Genomic DNA, 13,529 nt, shown 5'->3' with positions numbered 1-13,529 from the left:
GTAATTGCATTAAAGATTAATAGAGTGGATAGTAGAGAAGATTAGGATTCCTAATTATTTTACAGTGAATTTAATCCTTGAGTTCTTGTTATTATTTGATTTATGCAATTTTTATTTAATTTTGTTTTCTTGTTTTAAAAATTCACAAATCTAATTTTCATTAGTCAAATAGAAACCAAAAATTAATTATTTGGTAATTGATAAATCAGTCTCCGTGGGAACGATACCGGTCTTACCGGAATAAACTGCAAAAGCGATTACGTATACTTGCGTAGCCTTAAAATATCGCAACAAGTTTTTGTTTTTTTAGATTGAGAAAATTCACACTTACATTTATTTTCTTTCAAAATTACACTCCCCCAAACTTTGTTTTTTTTTTCACTGAATGTTCAAAAAGAGTGTAATCTACTTTCAATATATATTTTTTTAGAATATTTCTAAATCTATTTTTCTTCAATTTTTTTTTCTATTGATAACACCCAATCCAAAATACATACCATTACAAAACCACTCCCCAATCATCATTCACTTATATGCTCATGGTAATTATTCATGGAAAAGAAACATTGTAACGTCTTTCAAGTAGGCTCAAAATAGGTGCACAACAAAGAATTTAACGTAAGGCTCAAAAAGAAGGAAACTAGGGATTAAATTAATCAGGGCTGGCTTGAAAGGCTCAATCGTTCCAATTCTAAACATGCATTATCTAGGATTTCATCTCAAGTAGCAAGAAAGCAAGTTCTAAGCATAATCATCCATCTTTCCTTGAACCAAAATTTAGCAAGCATAAATTTCATCAAATGCACAAAATTTATCTAAAAATCATGATCAAGCTCTCACGTATTTACATGGACCCAAGCAACTCAAAGAAATATTCAACCAAGCACACAGATTTGGTTCAATTTTTATGGCTTTCATTTCATCAAACTATATGAGCAATTCATTCATTCATTATCATCAGCTAATAATTATCAACTTGACTGGTCAAACATTATAAACACCCTAGACACAACACATCCTAAAAAAAAAACTACATAATAAAGAAAACAAGACTATTACAGAAAACCTACGCAATATAAACGCAACAAAGCTCTTCCCCCAAACTTATGTAATAAATTGTCCCCAATGTATATATAAAAGAACAGGAAAAGAAAACTTCCCTGTGATCCAATGCGTTGCTCCATTGTAGTGACATTCATTGATATCCTCCTTAGGTTGCAAATATAAAATTATTCGTCGAGGCATCAATAAGTGGTTGACGCCCATAATAAGCGTCATACAAGACAACTTGAAGGTTGTCATTGTGAATGCCTTCAAGCCTGGCTAGATTTTGAATTGATGAGCTCCAATGTTCAACTTGACTTCCTTTGGAAATATAAGCATGATGGATGATGCAAAGGAATGATTCTAATGGAGGTGGAGATGGTGGTGGCCTATAAGGATCTTCATATGTGTACTTTTCCATTATCATTAGCTCACTATATTGTGGATCGAGTACTTGTTGCATGGAGTGTGATGGTGGATGTAGCCTTTCTTCACTACTTTGCTCAAACAATTTATCCACATCTTGGGTAGAGATAGCATTCGACACTACTATTTTCTCTCCCTTTTCTTCCTTATTTTGGATTGAAGAGGACTCCATTTTATGTTCAAATTCTTCTATTGGTAGCTCCATCTCCTCACCATTCCCCAAATTGACCTCCTCATTTTGTTCTTTCCCTCTTGAATTTTCCAAATTCCTCAATGATGAATCTTGGCTTTGAATTAAGGCTTCATTTTTATCCATATACTCCATCATCAATACCTCCAATGAACATGATTGAGCCGCTTGGTGAGGTTTCTCTTCTATAATTACTTCTTGAAAATTATCCAAATTTTCCTCATTTGGTCCTTGAGTGCAAGTGTTAAAAGTTGGCTCCATATTGTTATAATTGCTCTCCCATCCTTTGTTGGTCACTGAACAATTCCAATTCAACCATTCATTGTATTCTGCCATGTCTTCCAACATCCAATAGGCTTCATCCACAGATACTTGGTAGAAATTGGTGGTACCATCTCCTCTTTCTACCCATTCTCTTGTTTCGACATTCAACCCATTGAGGAAGTTCTCTAATTGACACTCTTTGGACAAACCATGGTATGGGAACCTCATTATCAAAGCTTTATATCTCCACCATGCCTTGTATAAAGGCTCCAAGTCGTGTTGAAAAAAATTCATGAGGACTTGCATATGAGACATCTCAAGTTCCTCGCAAGACAAAAAACAAACATAGAAAAAAAAACATAAAAGAAAAAAAAATATATATATATACAAACCAAATTAGAATCAAGAATCAATTATATTTGATATTGATTAAATAGTCCCCGGCAACGGCGCCAAATACTTGTTGCGATATTTTAAGGCTACGCAAGTATACGTAATCGCTTTTGCAGTTTATTCCGGTAAGATCGGTATCGTTCCCACAGAAACTGATTTATCAATTACCAAAAATTAATTACTACCCATTCATTTGTATCTGCTAGAGTGATAGACCAGCTTTGTAGACCTAGTGGTGTGTATGCTTGGGGATTTCAGACTTTTTGCCAACATGAGAACTGGTAGTCTTTAGGAAGTGAATTAGAGCATTGCCAGTAGAGGTAGTTGGTAGGGAATTGTCTGTTGATTTGATTGAGTTAGTGATGGACGACTTTGATATGATTATAGGGATGGATTGGTTATCGAAATATGGGGCAACGATTGACTGCAAGCGCAGGATGGTGACTTTTGAACCGGAAGGGGAGGTACCCTTTGTATTTGTGGGGACAGTTAGTGGACCGCAAGTACCAATGATTTTAGCATTGAAGGCTAGAGACCTGATGCAGGAAGGTTGCATGGGATTCCTAGCGAGCGTTGTGGAGACCTCTAGGGTGGTGTCGGTTGGACCGGGTGAGACTAGATTGGTGTGTGAGTTTCTGGATTTGTTTCTGGCAGATTTTCCAGGGTTGCCGCCGCAGCGGGAGATTGACTTTGTTATAGAGTTGGTACCAGGAGCGGAGCCAGTATCTAGGACACCTTATAGAATTGCTCCAGCGGAGTTAAAGGAGTTGAAGATTCAGTTGGAAGAGTTACTTGATTTGGGGTTCATCAGACCGAGTTTCTCGCCATGGGGTGCTCCAATGTTGTTTGTCAAGAAGAAGGATGGATCTCTTAGAATGTGTATTGATTACAGGGAGCTGAATAAGTTAACCATTAAGAACAAGTATCCACTGCCTAGGATCGATGATTTATTTGATCAGCTACAGGGAAGAATAGTGTTTTCTAAGATAGACCTCCGATCAGGTTACCATCAGCTAAGGATTAAAGTTGAGGACATACCAAAGATCGCTTTCTGAACGAGGTATGGACACTATGAATTCCTGGTTATGTCCTTTGGATTAACCAATGCCCCAGCAGCTTTTATGGACATGATGAATAGGGTTTTGAACGATTATTTGGATAAGTTTATGATTGTGTTCATCGACGACATCTTTGTGTATTCTCAGTCAAAGATAGAGTATGAGCAGCATCTGCGGTTGGTTCTACAACGGTTGAGGGAGCATAAGTTATATGCTAATTTCAGTAAGTGTGAGTTCTGGTTACCACAAGTTACATTTCTGGGCCATATTGTTAGTAAGAAGGGGATTCTGGTTGACCCGAGTAAGATTGAGGCGGTCAGAGATTGGCCTAAACCGAGCAATGTTCCTGAAGTGAGAAGCTTTTTGGGTTTAGCGGGGTATTATCAGCGGTTCGTTGAGGGGTTCTCCAGAATAGCTACGCCATTGACAGAACTGACAAAGAAGAAGACAAGGTATGTCTGGACGGACAGATGTGAGAACAATTTTAAGGAATTGAAGTGGTGACTGATCACCGCGCCAGTGTTAAGCTTACCGACAGAGAATGAAAAGTTTGTAGTTTATTGTGATGCATCCAGACAGGGTTTGGGGTGTGTGCTGATGCAAGCTGGTAAGGTGATAGCCTATGTGTAGACCCTCGATTTGGTCAACTGACACGGAGTCAAATGCTTGATGTGAATGAAGGTGTTGAAATAGATCTAATGGAAAAAATAGTAAAGGACACAACAAATTATAGTGGTTCGGCCCCAAGAATTGGTAATGACCTACGTCCACTTAAGTTATTATTGATATTAGTTCTCAAAGGAGTGATCAAAGAACTAGGGTTCTCTGAGTTTCACAGACCTGAGAGGGATGAATAATACAATCGTCAGATAATCGCCCTAATTCTCTTGTAAAGTGTAAACTTAAATCAGCCAAAAAGTACCTTCCTTGAGCTATTTCTCTCTATTTATAGGCTCAAGGAGGATTACACGAATTTGTTACAGATATTATTTCCTAAATAATCGAATACTCAAGAATTGTGGGAGATAATCTCAGATATCATTATAATTGCATAAGATCTTCTCAAATCATCCGGAATATACGACCAAGCTGGTCGTATATAAGACCCAGATGTTATGTCAGGGGAACCTCCCTGGTCGATGGTCGAACAGAACTTCTGCCAGGTGTCAGCCACGTGTTAAAAATGTCAGCCACGTAATCCACACCTATTCTTTGGATAACATTTGCCCCCCAAGTTTATTTATTGCGACCAGCAATAAGTAAACTTAGGAAAACAACCTTTCATATGCCCCATGAAATTTGTCAGAGCCCTCGTGCATTTTTGAAAACTGTGGCCTAATCACGTCTAATCAAGCCTTTTCAGTTTTCAAAAAACCACCGTGACGGCTGTTACACTCCCCCATGCTTCGAAAAAGGGAAAGTCATGATTGCTACTTTTTGTCACACTTGGGCTTCTATAAGTAACCCCCTCCTTCACCTTATAATTTTTTACTCACCATTTTCTGCCAAGAATTCTCAAGAACTCCATCCCAGAACTCAGAGCTTCGAAGGTCTCAGACACTTTGCCGAGGATCCCACAGACCCAGAGCTTCTATTTTTCTGTATCTCCAACCTTCATCCAGGTAATTTTCTTCGTCTTGTAAACTCTTTGAGATGCCATGCATACTGCTTTTGAGTTCTGAGACTTTTCGTGTTCTTGAGTAGAGATTTGAGAGGATTTTGTATATATCGTTGATGCTTGATAGGGCAGTGTATTTTTCATCTATATAAGTTAGGAATTAGTTTGATAGTCAGGATCATAGGTTTAGGGCGTAAAATCGACGTAAAAATTCGATCTTTAGGCTAGTTGAAAAATTGGGTTTTTCCCGCCCCTTAGGAGTTGAACAAGCTTCCTTTTAGAAAACCTTTTACTTTCCTTTTTGATCCGTTTTTCAAACTGCTAGCATAAAACTTAGTGTTCTGTTAGAATGCTGCTGGTCGATAGACGCGAGCAACGTTATTCTGACTTTCAACATAAGTTCCCAGGCTGTGAGTCTTATCTCCTCCTTTGTCTGTTTGCAGTTCATATGCAAGACCTGTGGGGTGGAGAAAGTTCGACGATGATCTCTTAGTTCAACTGCTTGAAGACGAATAACAACCTTCGACTTTAATACCAGACATTCCTTTTTCTCGTCTTAACCTAAACCCTTCCCAAGTTTCGACCCAAAATATGGCTCGCACCAAAACTAAAGCTTGAAAAAGAAAAACTCCCAACACTTCTGATCAGCCTATTGCTGATGCTCCCTCGACCAGTGGTCGAGACGAAAATACTCCTGACCCGAATGTGCAAACGAATTCCCGCCCTCGACACACTATTCAGCCGGATGTGGAGTGGCATGTTGTCGCTGAGAGTAGGGTGACGATCAGGATGATCGCCAACTACTTAAATAAATACAACTTGACAGGGGTGACCCTAGTCAAACCTAACCTCGACCAAAGGGCTAATTTGCCTGGGGGTGCTTACAGCGCCTGGTCGCGGTTTCATGTTGAGGCAGGTGCCACTTTGCCTCTTCATGCATTCTTTTAGGGAGTGGCCAACTACTTCGGAGTTGCCCCCTTCCAAATTACCCCAAACGAATATAGAATGCTCACTGCGCTTTATATCCTGCATAGCCAGAAAAATTGTCTTGTGTCGTCGCCACATGAAGTCAACTACCTGTTCAACCTCAAATCTAACCCCAATCAAGAAGGCACGGGGTTCTTCCATCTTTGTCATCGGGAAACCAGGCGCACTTTCCTGACTGACACCACCCATATCTCCAACATGGGGAGGTACTACCAGGAGTACTTCCTTACGCCTGACCTAGTCGCAGACAACTTGGCTTTCACACGAGGAGGTAAAATTTTCACGTCACTGGCTTCTTCACTTAGTGTTTTTCTACCACAATGTCTTGAACTTTCAATGTGTTTCAGGCCCATGGTTGCGACCAAACACAACTCTAGGGATGGAGTCAAGGGCGGCACTCTTAGCCAGCATGTCAGATGCTGAGAAGAGTGTCAAAAATTTAGTTACAGAGGCTAACCTTAGGTTGGTTGGCCGTTGGGACCCTCAACCAACGACGAGTGGGCCATCGGCAGGAAATGCTCACGCTGAAGTGGAACTCAAGCAGCAACCCCAAGCATCTCCTCCGCCGAGGAGACCTACTGGGGTTACAATCAGGGAACTTACCGATGCTCACCGAGCGGAGAGGTCCTTGGCCCCCAAGGGAAAAGGAAAGTAAAAGGTTGCCGAGCCTACCGAACTTTCTGACGACTCGTCGGATGATAACGGTACAGTAATTACGCTTTTAAACCATTTTCCAATTCCCTGTCATCTGTTCGACGGGGATGGCAACTTTAAGAATGCTCCCATCTTACATTCAGATTTCTTCCAGGCAGTAGGTAGTTCGGTAAATAATAAAGCAACCAATAGTTGTAGCGCGGGTACTTTACTTGTAATCTTTTCACTATCACTTTTTTGGCCCTATGTGACCATCTAGTCTCAATGCCCGCATTGTTTCCTTTTGTGCAGATATGGACTCCGAAGATGTGTTCGAGCATTACAAGGCTGCTGCCGCCTCTTTTGTCCAAAAGAAGGACAGCAAGAGGGCTTGAGGAGCGAGCAACAGGACTTCCTCAAAGAAGGCCCAAACTGACGATCCTCCGGCTGCCACCGCCCCTTCAAAGGAGAACTCACCACCTCCAACACCCTTCGAGCAACCAGCCTCAACTTCTGCTGACCAGCAGCCTCCTCCTAAGGCACCTAGCAGCCAACATTGCGCACTCTGCCCGAAGGCTCCCTACCCAGCCTCGTGGTCAGTTCTGCTACGGAGAGAATATACAAGCTCTCCAAGCATAGACGCAGCCAAGCAGCTATTATTGATACCACTTCTATGGAGGTTGATCAAGTTCTCAATAGAGGGCTGAACGAGAGAGTTAGCGTAAGTCAACTCCTGCTAATTGTAACATTTGTTTTTTATTCCAGTCCTGCCTTTATTTTATCTTTTTCTATCTGTCTTCAGGGACTACTGACCATAACCGCTGGCTGGCACCGTACTGGGGCGCTGGTGTCTCGGGGAAGGAACTTGATTCCAGGCTCGCCGAGGCTAAGCAAACACTCAAAGATAAAAACAACGAGCTTGCTAAATAGAATGGCGAGCTGCTCGGGGAGAACACGGAGCTGTCCAAGCAGAAAGCTAAGCTGCTCGAGGACAAAGCTACTCTGACCAAGGAGCTGTTGGAAACCCGGGACGCCCTGAAGAAAGCCAACAAATGTATGGAAAGCACCAAGCACAACTATCAACAAGTTGTACAGCTCGAGCTTGATCTGATCACCGGCAGACAGGAGGCGGAGGAACTCGGAAAACGAGTGCAAGAGCTTGAGGAGGCTGGGGCCAAGGATTTGGAGAAGTATAAGGAAGCCACTCATCTCTGCTTCTACGAATTCTGGAAGCATAACCGAGAGGCTAACTTCAGCTATCTTTCTGAATGCTTAAGGAGGACTGTAATGACGCAGTGTGCCATTCGTCTGGAAGAAGAAGAGAAGGCAGGACTGCCTGCTTCCCTAGAGATTTCCCTGGTAGCGGGGATAGATGGTGTGGACGCTGAAGCTGGTCCGGCCGTTGACCAAGGCCCTCCTCAAGACCCTCCAGCTCCTTAATTTTTTTTTTCTTTTATCTCAACTACCCGACCCACAGGTTGTATTGTAAAGACAATTTATTTTTTATTGCTGCAAGGGCAGCCATTTTACTTTTACTTGAACAATTACATCCGAGAAGTACTGCTAGCAGTGTAAAAGGATTCTTTTGACATTATAATATCTCTGCTTTATTATAACATATGATCGCATGACCGAACCTAGGATAGTACTTTGGCTTGATTTTTCAAAACATATATTTAAAAAAAATCTCTAAGTAGCGTAGCATTCTTTCACTTATTTTTTTCATGTGTTTACATACCTCTTGGTATGCTTTGTTATCGATGTACCTTATATGCCCCCCAAGTGACTGAGGAGCTTTAGGTTCTTGGTCACTTGCCTTGACCACGACCTGTACAAACATTACTGCTCGGTATAAAATGCAAAACTTATAATACAGCAAAACCACACACGTAATGAAAAAATACTTGTAAAAACTTACAAAATTTGGCAAGAATGACTGGCTGCGCACAGTCCCTTATAATTTTCGTATTTAAATGGACTAAACATGTCTTTATGAGTGATCTTTAAAAGATCTTACACTTATAAGTGATTAGCCATATAACATGACTAACCCATTTTCAAAACTTGTAAAAAGTAAAAATTAATACAACCCAGTCCTTTAAGAAGGACTGTTTATTGATAATACTTGCGCAAGTGTTCTCCATTCCAATAGCGCGGAACGAGATCTCCATTTAAGCGTGCAAGTTTGTATGTGCCTGGATGAAGGACTTCTTCAATCTGGTAAGGTCCTTCCCAGTTTGGTCTGAGTACTCCAGCAGCCGAGTCGCAGGTGTTTAAGAAAACTCTTTGAAGTACTAAGTTTCCGACGTTGAACTTTCTTTCTTTTACTTTATAGTTTAAATACGGGGCGACTTTTTGCTGGTATGCAGCTCCTCAGAGTTGGGCTTTCTCTCATTTCTCCTCAACCAAGTCTAGGGACTCCATCAACAGTTGGCTATTTTGGTCTTGGTCGTATGTGATTCTCCGATGTGAGGGCGGATCTAACTCGACTGACAACATAGCTTCATACTCGTATGCTAAGGTAAATAGGGTATGACCTATTGCTGTTCGATGAGAAGTTCTATACGACCAGAGTACTTCAGGCAGCTGTTCTGGCCATGCTCCATTAGCTTCCTCGAGCCTTTTCTTCAGGGTATCCTTTAATTTCTTATTTACTACTTCGACTTGCCCATTTTCTTGTGGATGCGCAACTAAAGAAAAGCTCTTGATGATCCCATGCCTCTCGCAGAAGTTTGTGAATAGGTCGCTGTCGAACTGGGTGTCGTTGTCTGAGAAAATGTTCCGAGGCAATCCATATCGACAAACAATGTTCTTGATGACAAAGTCAAGCACTTTCTTTGTCGTTATGGTAGCGAGTGGCTTAGCTTCGACCCATTTTATGAAGTAGTCGACTACTACAACTACGTATTTTACTCCACCTTTTCCTGTTGGCAAGGACCCGATTAAATCTATACCCCATACTGCGAAGGGCCATGGGCTTTGCATCTGCTTTAACTCATTAGGAGCTGCGCGTGGGATCTTGGAAAACCTCTGACATTTATCACACTTTCGCAAAAACTCCATCGAGTCTTCGTTCATGGTCGACTAGAAATAACCCTGCCTCAGAATCTTCTTTGATAAGCTCTGCCCCCCAGCATAATCTCCACAGAAGCCTTCATGTACCTCCTTCATCAGTTCTTTAGCCTTTCCGGCGTAACACACCTGAGCAGTGGAATGGAGTATCCTCTTTGGTATAGAACACCATCAACAAGTATATACCTAGCAGCCTGTCTCTGAAGAGCCTGGCTTTGTTTCTATCTGCTGGTAGTATACCGTTCGTGAGATACTTCAAGTATGGTGCCATCCATGTATCTTCTAACCAAACCTCCATATTGGCTTCATCTTCTCGTATGCTCGGCTCGCGTAGCTGCTCGACTGGCACTATATTTAAAGTGTCAGCATCCTTCGCACTCGCGAGTTTGGCTAAGGCATCTGCATTTGGATTCTGATCTCAAGGTATTTGCTGGAGGATATATTTCTCAAATTGTGCCAACAGATCTTTGGTTTTGTTCAAATAGGCCACTATTTTCAGACCTCGTGCTTGATACTCCCCCAAGACCTGATTCACTACCAGCTGTGAATCACTGTAAATATCCAGCACCTTTATGCTCATGTCTTTTCCCAACCTTAACCCAACGAGTAGGGCTTCATACTTGACTTCGTTGTTTGAAGCGGTGAAATCAAACCTAATTGCGCAGTGAAATCGATGCCTTTCTGGCGTTATCAATATCACTCCTACTCTTGCGTGAGATTCATTGGATGATCCGTCCGTGAATAACTTCCACGAAGGAGCTTCAACTTGAGGCTCAGGCGCACTAGGTTTTTTGCTCTGTTCTATGTCTGGGAGTTCAGTAAATTCGGCGATGAAATCAGCCAAGACTTGTCCTTTTACTGCTGTTCGCGGTGAATACGTTATATTGAACTGCCCGAGTTTGACTGCCCATTTCAACAAACGTCCAACAGCCTCTGGTTTTTGTAGAACTTGCCGAAGGGGCTGATTAGTTAAGACCATGATGGGATGGGCTTGGAAGAAAGGACTTAACTTCCTTGAGGCCAAAATTAAGTAATAGGCTAATCTTTCGATGGGAGGATACCTCAATTCAGCCCTGATTAACCTCTTGCTTACATAATACACTGCCTTGTGTACGCCTTCTTCTTCTCTTATTAGCATTGCACTAGCAGCATATTCAGTGATTGCCAGGTAAATGAACAAAGTTTCTCCATCTATAGGCTTTGATAAGACAGGAGGTTGTGCCATGTGGGCTTTTAAGGCTTGGAAAGCCTGTTCGTAGTCTCTAGTCCACTCGAACTTCTTGTTGCCCCTAAGTAGATTAAAGAAAGGGACGCATTTATCCGTCGATTTTGAAGTGAATCTACTGAGGGCGACAATCCTTCCAGTCAAACTTTGCACATCTTTGATTTTTACCAGCGATTTCATATCGATCAGGGCTTTGATCTTTTTGGGATTGGCTTCGATTCCCCTCGAATTGACAATGAACCCCAAAAATTTCCCTAATCCTACTCCGAAGGAACACTTGAGAGGATTTAGCTTCATTTGATACTTATTCAAAACATTGAAACACTCTTGCAAATCCTTCACATGTCCTTCTGCCTTTTTTGACTTTACCAGCATGTCATCCACATATACCTCCATGTTTACTCCGATCAACTCCGTAAACATGTGGTTAACTAGTCACTGGTAAGTCGCACCAGCGTTTTTCAGTCCGAAGGTCATTACTTTATAACAGTATAACCCCGTATCGGTCCGAAAGCTAGTGTGATCCTCGTCAGGGGGATGCATACTGATCTGATTGTATCCTGAGTATGCATCCATGAAAGAGAGGATCTCATGTCCTGCAGTTGCATCGACCAACTGGTCAATCCTTGGGAGTGGGAAGCAGTCCTTAGGGCAGGCTTTATTAAGGTCTGTGAAATCCACACAGGTTCGCTGTTTACTGTTAGGCTTGGAAACCAATACTAGATTAGAGAACCACGATGGATAAAATGCCACCCTGATGAACCCATTCTCCTTCAGATTTTCAACTTCTTCTTTTAAGGCTTTCGATCTGTCTTTATCGAGCAGCCTTCTTTTCTGTTGCACGGGTGGAAAGCTTTTGACATTCAGGACATGGCTTATGACTGTAGGATCTATCCCAGCCATGTCTTTATGTGACCAGGCGAAAACTTCCTGGTTCTTTCTCAAAAATTCCACCAGTGCGTGCTTTGTTGTTGCTTCCAAATTTTTACCGACTCTTACTACTCTGGTCAGAAACTTTTCGTCAAGCTGGACCTCGTCAAGGTCCTCGACAGGTCCAACATCTTCCTCAAAATCCCCAAAGCGAGGATCTAAGTCTCTATCCTCACTTTGGGCAACACCCTATTTGGTGACTTCATCATCTGATTGGGCTTGTGTATCAATGGCCATCTACAACCTCTCTATGGGAGTGCTCCTCGACATTCCATTCTTGGCCTTAGTAATTGAGGCATTATAACACTACCTTGCTTCCCTCTTATTTCCCAACACGCGTCCTACCCCTGCGTCTGTTGGGAATTTCATGGCCAGGTGCCATATTGAGGTGACGACCCGAAGGTCAACCAGTACGGGTCTTCCGATTACAGCATTGTAAGCCGAAGGACAATCAACTACTATGAAAGTAGTGAGTAATGTCCTAGTAGCGGGCGCTGTACCTGCTGTTACCGGAAGTCTGATTGACACTGTTGGAGAGAGTCCCTTACTAGAGAAGTCGTAAATTGTTTGGTTGCAGGGCTCCAAGTCCTTGACGGACAACTTCATCCTTTCCAGCGAAGATTTATACAGGATGTTAACTGAACTTCCTGTATCGACCAGCACTCTCTTTACCATCATGTTGGCAATTTGAACATCCACGACCAGTGGCGGCTCGCATAAAGCGTTGCGCGTAATCTTTCAGTGGTTCTCCTTCTTGCTGGCGTATCTCAACCAGCTGGTTTGCCTCATTTGGGTGCACACGACTCGCATAGAATTTTCCGTAAAATTCCTTTTACGAACATCTCCCAAGATACAATACTTGCATGAGGGAATTTACAAAACCATTCCTATGTAGCATCAGAAAGTGTTGCAGGGAAGATCCTGCACCGAGCATCTTCGGACACTTTCTGAATGTCCATCTGTATCTCAAACTTGTTGACATGAGATACTGGGTCACCATACCCGTTAAAGTTTGGAAGTGTGGGAATTTTAAACTTGCTAGGAGTTTCTCCCACAGCTATCCTCTGAACGAAAGGAGTGCCCCTTCTCTTGTCGTACTCGATGTGAGACGTTCTTACCCTGACCAGCTGTTGTACTGCTTGGTTCAGGGCAACTATCTGGGTTTGCACGACTTCAGGAATCGTCGGGGCCTCTGTTGCTGGGGGAATGTACTCGTCATGCCGCTCCCGGTGGTCGTTGAGTACATCCCTTAAGTCTTCGTCTCTTCGTTGTTGCTTTCTTGCTCCGAGCCAGTTAAAGACGTTTTTTTCTGGGCTGCCCCCCGGCATTACGTCTCTCTTCTTGGTCTTCTCTAGGTGGTGAGCTTCTGCCCCCACCTCTCTCTTCATTTCTTCAACCGGCATTCCCTCTGCCTGAGTCGACCTCATTGTAACCATGGCCATCTCTGAACCTCGATTGGCTATGGTGGGACCGACTATCCCTCGGTTGCCTCCTCGGGCTGGAACTTCCCGAGCGTTAGGGGGAGGCCTGCGCTGGTCGATAGATCCCCGTGCATTTTCATGCCGTGGGGGGCCCCGGACCGCAGAGCTTATCTCTGAGTTCCTTCTGTTTCCAGAAGGACGCTATCCCCTGCCCGTTGGGTTTGGCTCTTCACCCCCATGGCGTCTAGGACTACGGGGCTGCTTCCCG

Source organism: Humulus lupulus, chromosome 3, assembly GCF_963169125.1.
Source record: "Humulus lupulus chromosome 3, drHumLupu1.1, whole genome shotgun sequence".
Classification (NCBI taxonomy): Eukaryota; Viridiplantae; Streptophyta; class Magnoliopsida; order Rosales; family Cannabaceae; genus Humulus; species Humulus lupulus.
Note: the sequence above shows the minus strand (reverse complement) of the source record.